A 15475-nucleotide genomic window follows, 5' to 3' on the forward strand; every position below is an offset into this window, starting at 1 on the left:
GGCGAAGCACCTGGGTGGCAGCACGGTGAGGGGAGGCTTGGGCGCCGGGCGACGGCGGAGCTCAGGCCCGCTTCGGCCCGCGGCGGGCCGTGAACGGGCTTATGGGGCCACGCGGGGAGGAGGTGGGAGGCTGGCGGAAGAGGAGGTGACGTGGCGGCTTCCCATTGGGAGAGGGGGCGGCGGCGGACGTGTCCGGTGGCGGCGCGAACATGTCTCTCGACGGGAGGAGGAAGAAGCTAGGGCTTGGACCCGAGATTTCGGAGGGGGGGGGGGGCTAATTTATAGGTAGAGGGAGCTAGGAGAGTACAAATGAGCTGCAGTTTTCGCCCACACGATCATGATCCAACGACGGAGAAGATGGAGGGGTTTAGATGGGCTAGTGGGCTGTTGTGAAAGGGTGCTGGTGTGAAAGGGGGTTCCAGTGGTTATAAGGTTAACCATTGGGGCATCAAACGACCTCCAAATGGAACGGAATTTGACAGGTGGTCTACCGGTGATATACCAAGGCCACTCGACAAATCTCAGCCCATTCCTAGAATGTTCCCCCCACTCACGAAACAAAACTGAGAGGTGCAACGGGTGCATGTGAGAGTGTCGGATGTCAAAACGGACAACGGAGAAAGTGACAGGATGCAAGTTTTGAAAACATGAGGATGCAATGCACATGATCACATGGCAAAATGCAACACGCAAGCGAATGGCATGGCAATGACGGCGAATGACTGGAAGACACCTGGCGCATTGGACTCGAGGCGTTACACTACACCAATTAGTGAGGAAGCTAATGATGATGATTATGAAACTTTAGATCAAGTTACTACCGAACCTCGTCGGTCAACCAAAGCACGTTCCGCACCAGAGTGGTATGGTAATCCTGTTCTGGAAGTCATGTTACTAGACCATCACGAACCTACGAACTATCATGAAGTGATGATGAGCCCAGATTCCGCGAAATGGCTTGAGGCCATGAAATCTGAGATGGGATCCATGTATGAGAACGAAGTATGGATTTTGGTTGACTTGCCCAATGATCGGCAAGCCATAGAGAATAAAAGGATCTTCAAGAAGAAGACTGACGCTGATGGTAATGTTAGTGTCTACAAAGCTCGACTTGCAGCGAAAGATTTTTGACAAGTTCAAGGAGTTGACTACGATGAGACCTTCTCACCGGTAGCGATGCCTAAGTCTGTCCAAATCCTGTTAGCAATTGCCGCATTTTATGATTATGAAATTTGGCAAATGGACATCAAAACTGCATTCCTTAATGGATTTCTTAAAGAAGAGTTGTATATGATGCAACCAGAAGGTTTTGCCGATCCTAAAGGTGCTAACAAAGTGTGCAAGCCCCAGCGATCCATTTATGGACTGGTGCAAGCATCTCAGAGTTGGAATATACGCTTTGATAGTGTGATCAAAGCATATGGTTTTATACAGACTTTCGGAGAAGCCTGTATTTATAAGAGGAGTGGGAGCTCTGTAGCATTTCTAATATTATATGTGGATGACATATTGTTGATTGGAAATGATATAGAATTTCTGGATAGCATAAAAGGATACATGAATAAGAATATTTCAATGAAAGACCTCATTGAAGCTACTTATATATTGGGCATCAAGATCTATAGAGATAGATCAAGACGCTTAATTGGACTTTTACAAAGTACATACCTTGATAAAGTTTTGAAGAAGTTCAAAATGGATCAGTCAAAGAAAGGGTTCTTGCCTGTGTTACAAGGTGTGAAGTTGAGTCAGACTCAATGTTGACCACTGCAGAAGATAGAGAGAAAATGAAAGTCATTCCCTATGCCTCAGCCATAGGTTCTATCATGTATGCAATGTTGTGTACCAGACCTGATGTGTGCCTTGCTATAAGTTTAGCAGGGAGGTACCAAAGTAATCCAGGAGTGGATCACTGGACAGCGGTCAAGAACATCCTGAAGTACCTGAAAAGGTCTAAGGATATGTTTCTCGTTTATGGGGGTGACAAAGAACTCATCGTAAATGGTTACATCGATGCTAGCTTTGACACTGATCCGGATGACTCTAAGTCACAAATCGGATACGTATTTATATTGAATGGTGGAGCTGTCAATTGGTGCATTTCCATGCAAAGCGTCGTGGCGGGATCTACGTGTGAAGCGAAGTACATAGCTGCTTCGGAAGCAGCAAATGAAGGAGTCTGGATGAAGGAGTTCATATCCGATCTAGGTGTAATACCTAGTTCATCGGGTCCAATGAAAATCTTCTGTGGCAGTACTGGAGCAATTGCCTTAGCGAAGGAATCTAGGTTTCACAAGAGAACCAAACACATCAAGAGATGCTAGAACTCCATCCGCGATCAAGTCAAGGAGGGAGACATAGAGATTTGCAAAATACATACGGATCTGAATGTTGCAGACCCGTTGACTAAGCCTCTTCCACGAGCAAAACATGATCAACACCAAGACTCCACGGGTGTTAGAATCATTACAATGTAATCTAGATTATTGACTCTAATGCAAGTGGGAGACTGAATGAAATATTCCCTAGAGGCAATAATAAAGTTGTTATTTATATTTCCTTATATCATGATAAATATTTATTATTCATGCTAGAATTGTATTAACCAGAAACTTAGTACATGTGTGAATACATAGACAAACAAAGTGTCCCTAGTATGCCTCTACTCGACTAGCTTAGCATAATGATCGTTAAATTTTATTGCTATTGCTTTCTTCGTGACTTATAGATATTCCTTTGACTATGAGATTATGCAACTCCCGAATACCGGAGGAACACCTTGTGTGCTATCAAACATCACAACGTAACTGGGTGATTATAAAGATGCTCTACAGGTGTCTCCGAAGGTGTTTGTTGGGTTGGCATAGATCAAGATTAGGATTTGTCACTCCGAGTATCAGAGAGGTATCTCTGGGCCCTCTCGGTAATGCATATCACAATAAGCCTTGCAAGCAATGTGAATAATGAGTTAGTTGCGGGATGATGCATTACAGAACGAGTAAAGAGACTTGCCAGTAACAAAATTGAACTAGGTATGAAGATACCAACGATCGAATCTCAGGCAAGTAACGTACCAATGACAAAGGGAATGACGTATGTTGTCACTGCGGTTTGACTGATAAAGATATTCATAGAATATGTAGGAACCGATATGAGCATCTAGGTTCCGCTGTTGGTTATTGATCGGAGATGTGTCTCGGTCATGTCTACATAGTTCTCGAACCCGTAGGGTGCGCACGCTTAACGTTTGATGATGATTTGTATTATGAGTTATGTGTGTTGGTGACCAAAGCTTGTTCGGAGTCTGGGATGAGATCACAGACATGATGAGGAGTCTCGAAATGGTCGAGAGGTAAAGATTGATATATTGGACGATAGTATTCGGACACCGGAATGGTTCTGAAGTGTTTCAGGTTTTTACCGGAGTACTGGTGGGTTACCGGAACCCCCAGGGGAAAGATATGGGCCATAGAGGGGAGGGGAGGCAGCCCACAAGGGGTGCCCCCCAATGGGGAGTCCGAATTGGACAAGGGGAGGGGGTGCAACCCCCCTTTCCTTCTCCTCCTCCTACTCCTCCCCCTTTTCCCTTTCGGGAAAAGGAAGGGGGGATTGGACTAGGGGTCCAAGTGGGACTCCTCTCACTTGGCATGCCATAGGCCGGCCTCCTCCCCTCTCTCTCCTTTATATATGAGGGCAGGGGGGCACCTCTAAGCAGATCAATTGTTTCTTAGCCGTGTGCGGTGCCCCCCTCCACAGTTTACTCCTCCGGTCATATTGTCGTAGTGCTTAGGCGAAGCCCTGCGCGGATCGCATCACCATCACTATCACCACGCAGTCGTGCTGACAAAACTCTCCCTCGACACTTTGCTGGATCAAGAGTTCGAGGGACGTCATCGAGATGAACGTGTGCAGAACTTGGAGGTGTCATACGTTCGGTGCTTGATCAGTTGAATTGAGGAGACATTCGACTACATCAACCGCGTTAAGCTAACGCTTCCGCTTTCGGTCTACGAGGGTATGTGGACACGCTCTCCCTTTCTCGTTGCTATGCATCTCCTAGATGGATCCTGCGTGATCGTAGGAATTTTTTTAAAATTGCATGCTACGTTCCCCAACAACTGGGACAACGAGGTGCTATACAAATGGTTTTTAACCCCTTTCCACGACGGTGTTCTGAACCGTCGCCTAGTGATTGACTGTGATAGGGGGTCCTTCCCACACGATCCAGAAACCGTTGGGGATATGCCTTCCTGGCACACACGCTCAGCAAAATGAGGTCGTGTGCGACCGTCGAGCAATCAAATATGGTTATACGTATAGTAGTGCTAAAAAAATAAAATTATATAGGCAAAATCGTTTCTGGTCGTAAGTACATCCCACATAGTCAGTCCCCGCTAAATGTTTCCGTTCCTATGTACATTCCACACAGTCAATCCAAGGAATACATTTTCGTTAGTATGTATATCCCACACAGTTAATCCAAGAAGTATGTTTCCGTTCGTATATACATCGCACATAGTCGCTCCAAGGAAAACATTTTCGTTCGTAGGTACATCACACACAATTTTATCATTTGCGTTATTGAATGCATCACACACGATGCGTAGAAGAAACTGTGTGGCAAAGGTTGTCCATCACACATACTTTTTATATGGTAAACGTTTGCGCAAGGTGGCCTAATGCAAACAATTTTGAAGAGGATGTCATGTGTGATTGCTCATTAATCCAACACGGTTTATTCCTAGAAACTTTGTGCGTTGCCTGAGGTCATCGCCCACGGTGTTTTCTCCATAACTGTTTGCAATAGAAAAACCCAATTTGCAGGCTAATTATCCTAGTATTAATGTAACACCCTCGATGCGACTATAGCTCCCACGTGTCGAGGCACGACTTAGAGACATAATCGCATTGAAGGCATATGTCACAAGTTAGGCAATCATCACAACATCCCATGTAATATAGATAATAAAAGGGGAGATAACATAGTTGGCTTACACTCGCCACGTCAATCAAGTACATAAATAGCATTACAACATCCAAACACTCATGGCCCGACTACGGCGCCAAAATAAAAGATAACCCAACATGCGACACGGTCCCGATCACCCCCAACTGGGCACCACTACTAATCATCAGGAAAGGAAACATAGTAACGTTGAGAGTCCTCGTCGAACTCCCACTTGAGCTCGAGCGCGTCACCTGGAGCGGAATCATCAGGCCCTGCATCTGGTGTAATAGTAATCTGTGAGCCACAGGGACTCAGCAATCTCGCACCCTCGCGATCAAGACTATTTAAGCTTATAGGTAAGGCAAGGTAAATGATGTGGAGCTGCAGCAAGCGACTAGCAAATATGGTGGCTAACTTATTCACAAAAGAGAGCGAGAAGAGGAGGCGAAGCGCGAGCGAGAAACTAGAGTGCAACCTGCGCAAACATTACTCCAACACCGTGTCCGCTTCCCAGACTCCGCCGAGAAGAGGCCATCACGGCAACACACTCAGTTGATTCATTTTAATCAAGTTAAGGTTCAAGTTATCTACAACCGGACATTAACAAATTCCCATCTGCCCATAACCGCGGGCACGGCTTTTGAAAGTTCAAATCCCTGTAGGGGAGTCCCAACTTAGCCCATGACAAGCTCTCACGGTCAATGAAGGAATAGACCTCCTCCCGAGACATTCCGATCAGACTCGGTATCTCAGTTCTACAAGACACTTCGACAGGTTAAAACAAATCCAGCAACACCACCCAAATGTGCCGACAAATCCCGATAGGAGATGCACATATCTCGTTCTCAGGGCACACTCAGATGATACTAGCTACGAGTAAAACCAACCCTCAAGTTGCCCCGAGGTGGCCCCGCAGGCAGCTCAGTCGGACCAACACTCAGAGGAGCACTGGCCGGGGGGGGGGGGTTTAAATAAGATGACCCTCGGGCTCCGAAAACCCAAGGGAAAAAGAGGCTAGGTGGCAAATGGTAAAACCAATGTTGGGCATTGCTGGAAAAGCTTTAATCAAGGCGAACTATCAAGGGGTTCCCATTATAACCCAACCGCGTAAGGAACGCAAAATCCGGGAACATAACACTGATATGACGGAAACTAGGGCGGCAAGAGTGGAACAAAACACTAGGCGAGAGGCCGAGCCTTCCACCCTTTACCAAGTATATAGATGCATTAAGATAACATGGCAATATAATGATATCCCAACAAGTAAAATAATGTTCCAACAAGGAACGGTCTCCAATCTTCACCTGCAACTAGCAACGTTATAAGAGGGGCTGAGCAAAGCAGTAACATAGTCAATCAACGGTTTGCTAGGACATGGTGGGTTAGAGGTTTGACATGGCAATTTGGGAGGCTTGAAAGCAAGTGGTAGGCATCGTAGCATAGGCATAGCAAAAGAGCGAGCATCTAGCATAGCAAAGATAGTAGTGATTTCGAGGGTATGATCATCTTGCCTGCAATGTTGTCAGAGTTGACTGGATTCTCGAAAGCGAACTCAATGGGCTCCTCGTTAGCGAACTCGTCTCCCAGCTCTACCCAAACAAGACAAACAAGCAAACGGAACACAATCAACCACGTGCAAAGCTCAAATAATATGATGCAAGGATGATATGCTATGCGGGATGCAATATGTGATGCATATGCAAGATTTGGCAAGGAATGAATGAACCTGGCCTCAACTTGGAAATCCAAGTGTGCCACTGGAAATATGAGATGAAATCGCTTGAAAACGATATAAAGAACACCGGAATTGGAGTTATGGTTTGGAAATGGCAAGCAATTCAAATATGACCACGTTCTGCGATTTACAGCAAGTAGCCATCTAAATGCAACGAGATGAACATGCTACAGCACCCAAACATGGCATCAAAATACATGGCAGGGATGCATTCACGATGCTTAACAAAAGTCTAGCACTGAGCTACGGCCAATTCATCCATTAACAGGTTCAAACAAGCATGGCAAAAATGCATTTGACAAACAGATCTCAGACTTAGTGAAATTAACACTTGTCTGGAATTTCATATCGGATAGCACTCTTCGGAGCATGAAAACAATATGCTACCGGAACTGAACATGGCAAAGTAAAGCATGGCATGGAGCTACTCAAAGAGCTTAACAAAAGTCCCTTAGTGACCTTGAGCCAAAAGGGATCGGAAAATACAATTGAAAGCATGTGAACATGGCAAAAACGTAATCAAATCACAGACTTAGTGAAAACTGGAGCATGCTGAAAACAGATATCAAGTAGGCATGTTTACGAGCTCGATGCACTCACTACAGAGAAAGACATGACAATCGAAGCATACACCCATCAAGAATACAAAAAATACAAGCTAGATATGGCAAGAACAATACCATAGCATGCACGGACCAACTACAACATCATCGGCAAAATCGCTAACGAGTAGACAATCTGCCCAGATTCACGAAATGACAAAAGTAGAGCTCGATTGACTCAAGCTAGGGTGCTCCATAATTGCAAACAAAGACATGGATGGATAGAGCACTACAAGATTAACAAAACATCCTTACTGATCATCCTCAAAAGAGGCACGGATCACTAGGAAGCAACATGAACATATGGCCATATGAGATAAACAGCTCAAGGACTTAGTGGAAATGCTAAGTCCCTGAAATCAGCATTACCAAGTGCCTCACTTTGCAAGCTTGTGCTAATCACCACACACATCACAAAAAAATGGGTTGCGCCTCCGGAAAGATGGCAAAACACTTAACAAAACATATGTAGAGCTCATGGGCATATCATGCACACAAAATTCATGGCAAAAATGACAAATATCTAAATGGAGCAGCAGATCTGATAATTATCTCAAGTAGCACTCTTCTAACAGCATTTCGGGCATCAAGATGAACTCAAATGAAAATGATGCAATGGAATGAAATGATTTACTCTCTGAGATGAACATTTTGATATTCTATATGCCCAAAACGGAGCTACAGATGCAACGTTATAGCACGATGAACAGGGCAATATGAGCTAGGGTTTCGGGAGAAAGTCAACCCAAATGGGATCTAGATCTGAGATCGGGCGGCACGCTTCCCAATGTTCGCCGGCCGGAACTGTAGCTGCTGCGGCGGAGCTCGTCGGGTGCTTGCCGGAGACGAGGGAGAGGAGGTGGCCGGAGTGGGCGACGGCGGCGGTCAACCGCGACGAGGCGGCGGCGGTGGAAGGCGCGGCGGCACGTCGGTGGAGGCGGGGCGGCTTGCCGGAGACGGCGCCCCGGCGCGGCGGCGGTCGGATGCCGGCGGATGGCGGCGGGCGAGGGAGGATCCGGCGGGGGGGAAGAAGCAGGCGGGCGGCGGCGGACGAAGCTGGGCCGCGGGGGCCACCCGCGGGCTCGGGCGGGCCGGCGCGGTGGGGGCGATGTGGGCGCCCGCCCGGGACAGGTGGCAGCGCGGGATTGGTCGGTGGCGGCGGCGGACAACGTCCGGCTCCATCCGGACGTGTCCGGCGGCAACGGAGGAGATTTTTTTAGGGTTTCGAGGAGGGGATCCGAGATTTGGGAAGGGGGAGGTATATATAGGCATAGAGGGAGCTAGGAGAGTCCAAATGAGGTGCGGTTTTCGGCCACGCGATCGTGATCGAACGCTCTAGATGATGGATAAGGTTTAGGTGGGTTTTGGGCCAACTTGGAGGGGTGTTGGGCTGCAACACACACGAGGCCTTCTCGGTCCCTCGGTTAACCATTGGAGTATCAAACGAAGTCCAAATGATACGAAACTTGACAGGCGGTCTACCGGTACTAAACCAAGGCCGCTTGGCAAGTCTCGGTCCAATCCGGAAATGTTTAATCCCCACACACGAAAGAAAGGTAGAAATGGCCACCGGAGGAGAACGAAGCGCCGGAATGCAAAACGGACAACGGGGAAAATGCTCGAATGCATGAGATGAACACGTATGCAAATGCAATGCACATGATGACATGATATGAGATGCATGCCCACGAGAACAACACACAGGGACAAAAACCCGAACCTGAGAAAATAAAATAACTTAAGGCCGGAAACGGCAAGAGTTGGAATACATATTGGGAAAGTCATATCCGGGGTGTTACAACACTCCACCACTACGAAAGGATCTCGTCCCGAGATCTAGGACTAAAAGAACGCCGGGTATTCAGAACGGAGGTGATCCTCGCGTTCCCAGGTAGCTTCACGGTCGGAATGGTGTGACCACTTGACTTTGAGGAATTTGATTGACTTGTTGCGAGTCCTGCGTTCAATCTCTTCAAGAATAGCAACGGGGTGCTCACGATAGGAGAGATCTTCTTGGATCTCAATGTCCTCGAAGTTGAAGGTGCGGTCAGGAGTCTTGAAGCACTTTCGGAGCTGAGAGACATGGAACACGTCATGAACATTTGCAAAGTTTGAAGGAAGCTCGAGTTGATAGGCGAGATCGCCTCTCTTGCTGACAATCTTGAAAGGTCCCACGTATCTAGGGGCAAGATTCCCTTTGATACCAAAGCGACGAGTACCTTTCATTGGAGAGACGCAGAGGTAAACATGATCTCCGATCTCGAAAGCCAAATCACGGTGCTTACTGTCATAGTAGCTCTTCTGGCCGGATTGGGCTGCTTTGAGGTTATCTCGAATGACTTTGCACATTTCCTCTGCCTCTATGATTAAGTCATTTCCGAGAAGCTGACGTTCACCGGTTTCAGACCAGTTGAGAGGGGTACGGCACTTCCTGCCATACAGAATTTCAAATGGGGCCTTGCCCGAACTTGCTTGAAAACTGTTGTTGTAGGAGAATTCAGCATAAGGAAGACAATCCTCCCACTTCATGCCGAAGGAGATCACACAAGCCCTGAGCATATCTTCAAGAATCTAGTTGACACGCTCGACTTGACCGCTAGTTTGAGGATGGAAAGCTGTGCTGAAATGGATGTTGGTGCCCATGGCCTTCTGAAAAGAATCCCAAAACTTGGAGGTAAAGATGCTGCCACGGTCTGAAGAGATCACTTGTGGAATACTGTGTAGAGAGACAATTCGAGAGGTATAGAGCTCCGCCAATTGAGTTGCAGTGATTGACTCTTTGATAGGCAGAAAGTGAGCCACTTTAGTGAGTTTGTCGATGACAACGAATATAGCATCATTGCCACGCTTGGACTTTGGAAACCCAGTCACGAAGTCCATCTCAATGTGGTCAAACTTAGATTCTGGAATGGCAAGAGGTTGGAGGAGACCCGCTGGCCTTTGGTGTTCTGCCTTCACTCTTCTGCAGACATCACATTCATTCACGAATTGAGCAATCTCGCGCTTCATTCGAGTCCACCAATAAGCCTGCTTGAGGTCCTGATACATCTTCGTGCTCCCAGGGTGGATGGAGAGCAGAGAATTGTGAGCCTCGTTCATGATCACTTTACGGAGGTCACCTTTGGGTACAACAATACGATCCTCGAAGAAGAGAGTGTCCTTGTCATCAAGGCGGTAGCACTTGTACTTGGGTTGACTCTTGGCAATCCCAATCTTCACCTTTTCACCATAGCATCAAGAAGCTGGGCTTGGCGAATCTAGTCTTCCAAGGTAGGAGAGACTTGAAGGTTGGCGATGAAACCTTGAGGAACAACTTGCAGATTAAGTTTGCGGAAAGCTTCACAAAGCTCGGGTTGATAAGGCTTGAGAATCACACTGTTGCAATAAGCTTTCCTGCTCAATGCGTCAGCAATCACATTAGCCTTGCCTGGAGTATACTCGATACTCGGATTATACTCTTTAATCATTTCGACCCATCGAGTTTGCCTGAGGTTGAGATTAGGCTGAGTGAAGATGTACTTGAGACTCTTGTGGTCAGTGAAGATGTCCACTTTTCTTCCCAATAAGAGATGTCTCCAAGTCAAAAGAGCATGCACAATTGCCGCCAACTCGAGATCATGAGTGGGGTAGTTTTTCTCATTGGGCTTCAACTGGCGAGAGGTATAAGCAACAACTTTCTTCTCTTGCATCAACACTGCGCCAAGACCTTGGAGAGAGGCATCACAAAAGACCTCGTATGGCTTGGATTCATCAGGCGGAGTCAGAACTGGAGCAGTGATCAATTTCTCTTTCAAAGTGTTGAAAGCAATGTCACACTCCGGAGACCAAACGTACTTGACGTGCTTCTGGAGAAGATTTGAGAGAGGCTTCACGGTCTTGGAAAAGTTTTCAACGAATCATCGACAGTAGCTTGCGAGACCGAGGAAGCTACGGAGTTGCTTCATGTTCTGAGGAGGTTCCCAATTCACAATTGCAGACACCTTCTCAGGATTCACCGCAATGCCCTTGGCAGAGATAATATGACCAAGATAAAGAACCTCATCGAGCCAAAATTCGCACTTGGAGAACTTGGCGTAGAACTGGTGTTCCCTCAGTTTATCGAGTACCAAACGCAAGTGCTTGGCATGATCTTCCTTGTTCTTAGAGAAAACCAGAATGTCGTCGAGATAGACCAAAACAAAGTCATTGGTCTAGGCATTGAAGATGAAGTTCATCATGCGAGAGAAAGTCGGAGGAGCGTTGACGAGACCAAAAGACATGACAGTGTATTCATATGAACCATAGCTTGTCCTGAAAGCTGTCTTGGGAATATCTTGTTCACGGATTCGAATCTGATGATAACCCATACGGAGATCAAGCTTGGAGAATACTTGAGCACCTTTGAGTTGTTTGAACAACTCGTTGATGTTGGGAAGTGGGTATTTGTTCTTGATGGTCTTCTTGTTCAATGGACGGTAATCAACACAAAGTCGGTCCGTTCCATCCTTCTTCTTCACAAAAAGAACACCACAACCCCACGGAGAAGAACTAGGCCGGATGAGACCCATTCTCTCTTGAATATCGAGTTGCTTCTTCAGCTCCTTCAACTCTTCAGATCCGATCTTGTAAGGACGCTTGCACACAGGTTCCGTGCGAGGCTCAAGATCAATGACGGATTCAACTGGCCGGTGCGGAGGCATTCCTGGAAGCTCTTCTGGAAAGATGTCTTGATATTCGCAAATGACTAGTATTTGCGAGATAGCATCCAGTTCACCCTTCTCATTGAGAGAAAACAAACAGATGGTATTATCTCGAGCGGCAAAGACAATTACATCCTCAGACGAATGAGTCAATTGAATCTGCCTGGCTGCACAATCAAGTTGAGCCTTGTGCTTCGATAGCCAATCCATCCCAAGAATAAGATCAATATCCGAGTTACCAAGAACCATCGGAGAAGCCAGAAACTTGAAATCACCCATCATGATAGAAATATCCGGAACCATCATACTAGAACTCAGACGCTTAGCCGCAAAGACGACTTGCATAGCTCTAGGTAATGCCTTAGTACTAAAATTGTTCTCCGATGCAAATGGGAATGACATGAAGGAATGCGATGCACCAGAGTCAAAAAGTACTTTTGCAGGAACATTGTTAACAGGAAGGTTGCCCATGATGACATCCGACGAGTCCTCTGCCTGAGCTGCATTCATCAAGTTGACCTTGGCGTGCTTGGGGTTATGCTTGACCACAGCTGTACTTGCCGATCTCACAGGAGGAGGAGGAGGAGGAAGACGCCTCTGGTTGAAACACTTGTTGGCATAGTGACCCTTCTATTGGCACTTGTTGCACGTGACCTCTGAAAGCGGACGGTGATATGGAGCACTCGATCTTGGAGGTTGAGATGAAGTCTTGTTCTGAAAGCCAGGGTTGGGTGGGTGGGAAGATCCACTGCCACCTTTGCTCTTCTGCTGAAACGGCTGACGGAACGGAGGTGGAGGAAGCCAATACTTCTGCTGCTTGGCCACTTGAGTATAGGAAGAAGGAGTAGCATCTCTGACTCGCTTCTTGGAAGCATCACACCTCAGTTGAGCGGCCTCTTGCTTCAATGCCATGTTGTAGAACTCATCGTATCTCAAGGGCTCGAAGAGAACAAGAGCTAGCTGAATTTCTTCTCTGAGACCACCCCTGAACTGGTATATCATGCTCTTATCATCAGGGACGTCCTGCTTGGCAAAGCGGGCGAGCTTTTGAAACAACTTGTTGTAGTCATAGACAGACAAAGAGCATTGCTTCAGGTTGCTGAATTCCTCACGCTTGCTTTCAACCACGCTCTGAGGGATATGGTGAGCTCTGAAATCTTGACGGAATTCATCCCAGGTAATAACCCGTCCTCCTCTGGAATCCTTGTACTGCTGGAACCACTCTGCGGCTTGGTCTTTGAGTTGGAAAGAAGCGAACTTGACGAAGTCCTCAGGCCTGACATTACTGCACTCGAAATGCTTACACAGATCCATGAGCCAATCGTCAGCATCAGTTGCCTCAACACAATTGCTGAAAGTTTTTGGCCCGTTAGCAAGGAACTGGTTGAGTGTAGCAAAGTGATTCTGATTGTTGCCTTGGTTCCCTTGGTTGCCTTGATTGCGCTCTTGAAGAATTTGCATGATCAACTGTGTGTTTGCATTGGTTGCGGCCATCACAGCTTGCCATGCCTCCGGAGGGGGTGGAGGTGGTGGCGGATCCTGATTCTGATTCTGATTGGTGCTCTTAGCGGGAGCCATCCTGAAGAGGTTGACCACAGTTAGCACATTGACAGATAAATGAAGCTGAATCCAACGGAATGAAAATTGCAACATATAGTCTTCACATCCGAACAAAATGAACGAATGCATTCCTCTTGAAATGGTCACACGTCCATAAATTGAGAAGCCACTTAGAATTTAGGTAGAGAAATAAATCAACAAGGTATGGATCAAGAACGAATACTCGGTAAGAAATCCCAATCTCAAACCAAATATCCGTAGAAGAAGAACTAGAGCTACAAGAATTCCCACCAATGAAACTCCCGAACCATTCCGGTTATGCAATCAGGTGTTGGGGATACAGGGGAAGCATAACATCTCACCCAAACTAGCAAATCCTACATCAAACTGTATCCATCCTTCAACACATAACCGAGAAAAACTTCGGAAACCATCTACCTCAACCTTCGAAAAGCATCCGTTATACAAGTTATGTCGATACTCCCGAACTCCCGCCCCAGTACTGGGTGGCGTCGAGGTTATCTCACCAACGAACTGCATAAAAGAGATTTTCGATGTCGGCGTACTAAACTCAGGTATTCCAGAACTGCAACGATAAAATTATGACGGCAACACCTCAGAGCTCAACTCCCTGGGACACTTCCACAAAACCCCTGACAGGAGGCACCAAGACAATGTTCTCGTCATAAAACCATCGGAACGATTCCAAGATACCCGCGTGATCCTAAATTTTTTTAGTGAAATTTGAGAAGAGAAGAGTCACAACTCTACGTCAGGATGCCTTACCAGAGCGATGAGGAGACTGGGAAGTAAAAATAATTCCTAAACTCTCCGATATATAATTCCTAAATGACTCAAAACATTTTTCTAGACACAACTCGGCTGCTAAAAACGATCAATCAGTGGGGGCTCCTAAGGTCGGGGAAGGCTCTGATTACCAACTTGTAACACCCTCGATGCGAGTATAGCTCCCACGTGTCGAGGCATGACTTAGAGACATAATCGCATTGAAGGCATATGTCGCAAGTTAGGCAATCATCACAACATCCCATGTAATATAGATAATAAAAGGGGAGATAACATAGTTGGCTTACACTCGCCACGTCAATCAAGTACATAAATAGCATTACAACATCCAAACACTCATGGCCCGACTATGGGGCCAAAATAAAAGATAACCCAACATGTGACATGGTCCCAATCACCCCAACTGGGCACCACTACTGATCATCAGGAAAGGAAACATAGTATCGTTAAGAGTCCTCGTCGAACTCCCACTTGAGCTCAAGCGCGTCACCTGGAGCGGAAGCATCAGGCCCTACATCTGGTTTAATAGGAATCTGTGAGCCACAGGGACTCAACAATTTTGCACCCTCGCAATCAAGACTATTTAAGCTTATAGGTAAGGCAAGGTAATTATGTGGAGCTGCAACAAGCGACTAGCATATATGGTGGCTATCCTGTTCGCAAAAGAGAGCGAGAAAAGGAGGCAAAGCGCGAGCGAGAAACTAGAGAGCAACCTGCGCAAGCATTACTCCAACACCGTGTTCACTTCCCGGACTCCGCCGAGAAGAGACCATCACGGTAACACACTCAGTTGATTCATTTTAATTAAGTTAAGGTTCAAGTTATCTACAACCGGATATTAACAAATTCCCATCTGCCCATAACCGCGGGCACGGATTTCGAAAGTTCAAATCCCTGCAAGGGAGTCCCAACTTAGCCCATGACAAGCTCTCACGGTCAACGAAGGAATAGACCTCCTCCCGAGACATTCCGACCAGACTCGGTATCTTGGTTCTACAAGACACTTCGACAGGTTAAAACAAATTCAGCAACACCGCCCGAATGTGCCGACAAATCCCGATAGGAGCTGCACATATCTCGTTCTCAGGGCACACTCAGATGAGACTAGCTACGAGTAAAACCAACCCTCAAGTTGCCCCGAGGT

The sequence above is a fragment of the Triticum dicoccoides genome, chromosome 1A, assembly GCF_002162155.2.
Source record: "Triticum dicoccoides isolate Atlit2015 ecotype Zavitan chromosome 1A, WEW_v2.0, whole genome shotgun sequence".
Classification (NCBI taxonomy): Eukaryota; Viridiplantae; Streptophyta; class Magnoliopsida; order Poales; family Poaceae; genus Triticum; species Triticum dicoccoides.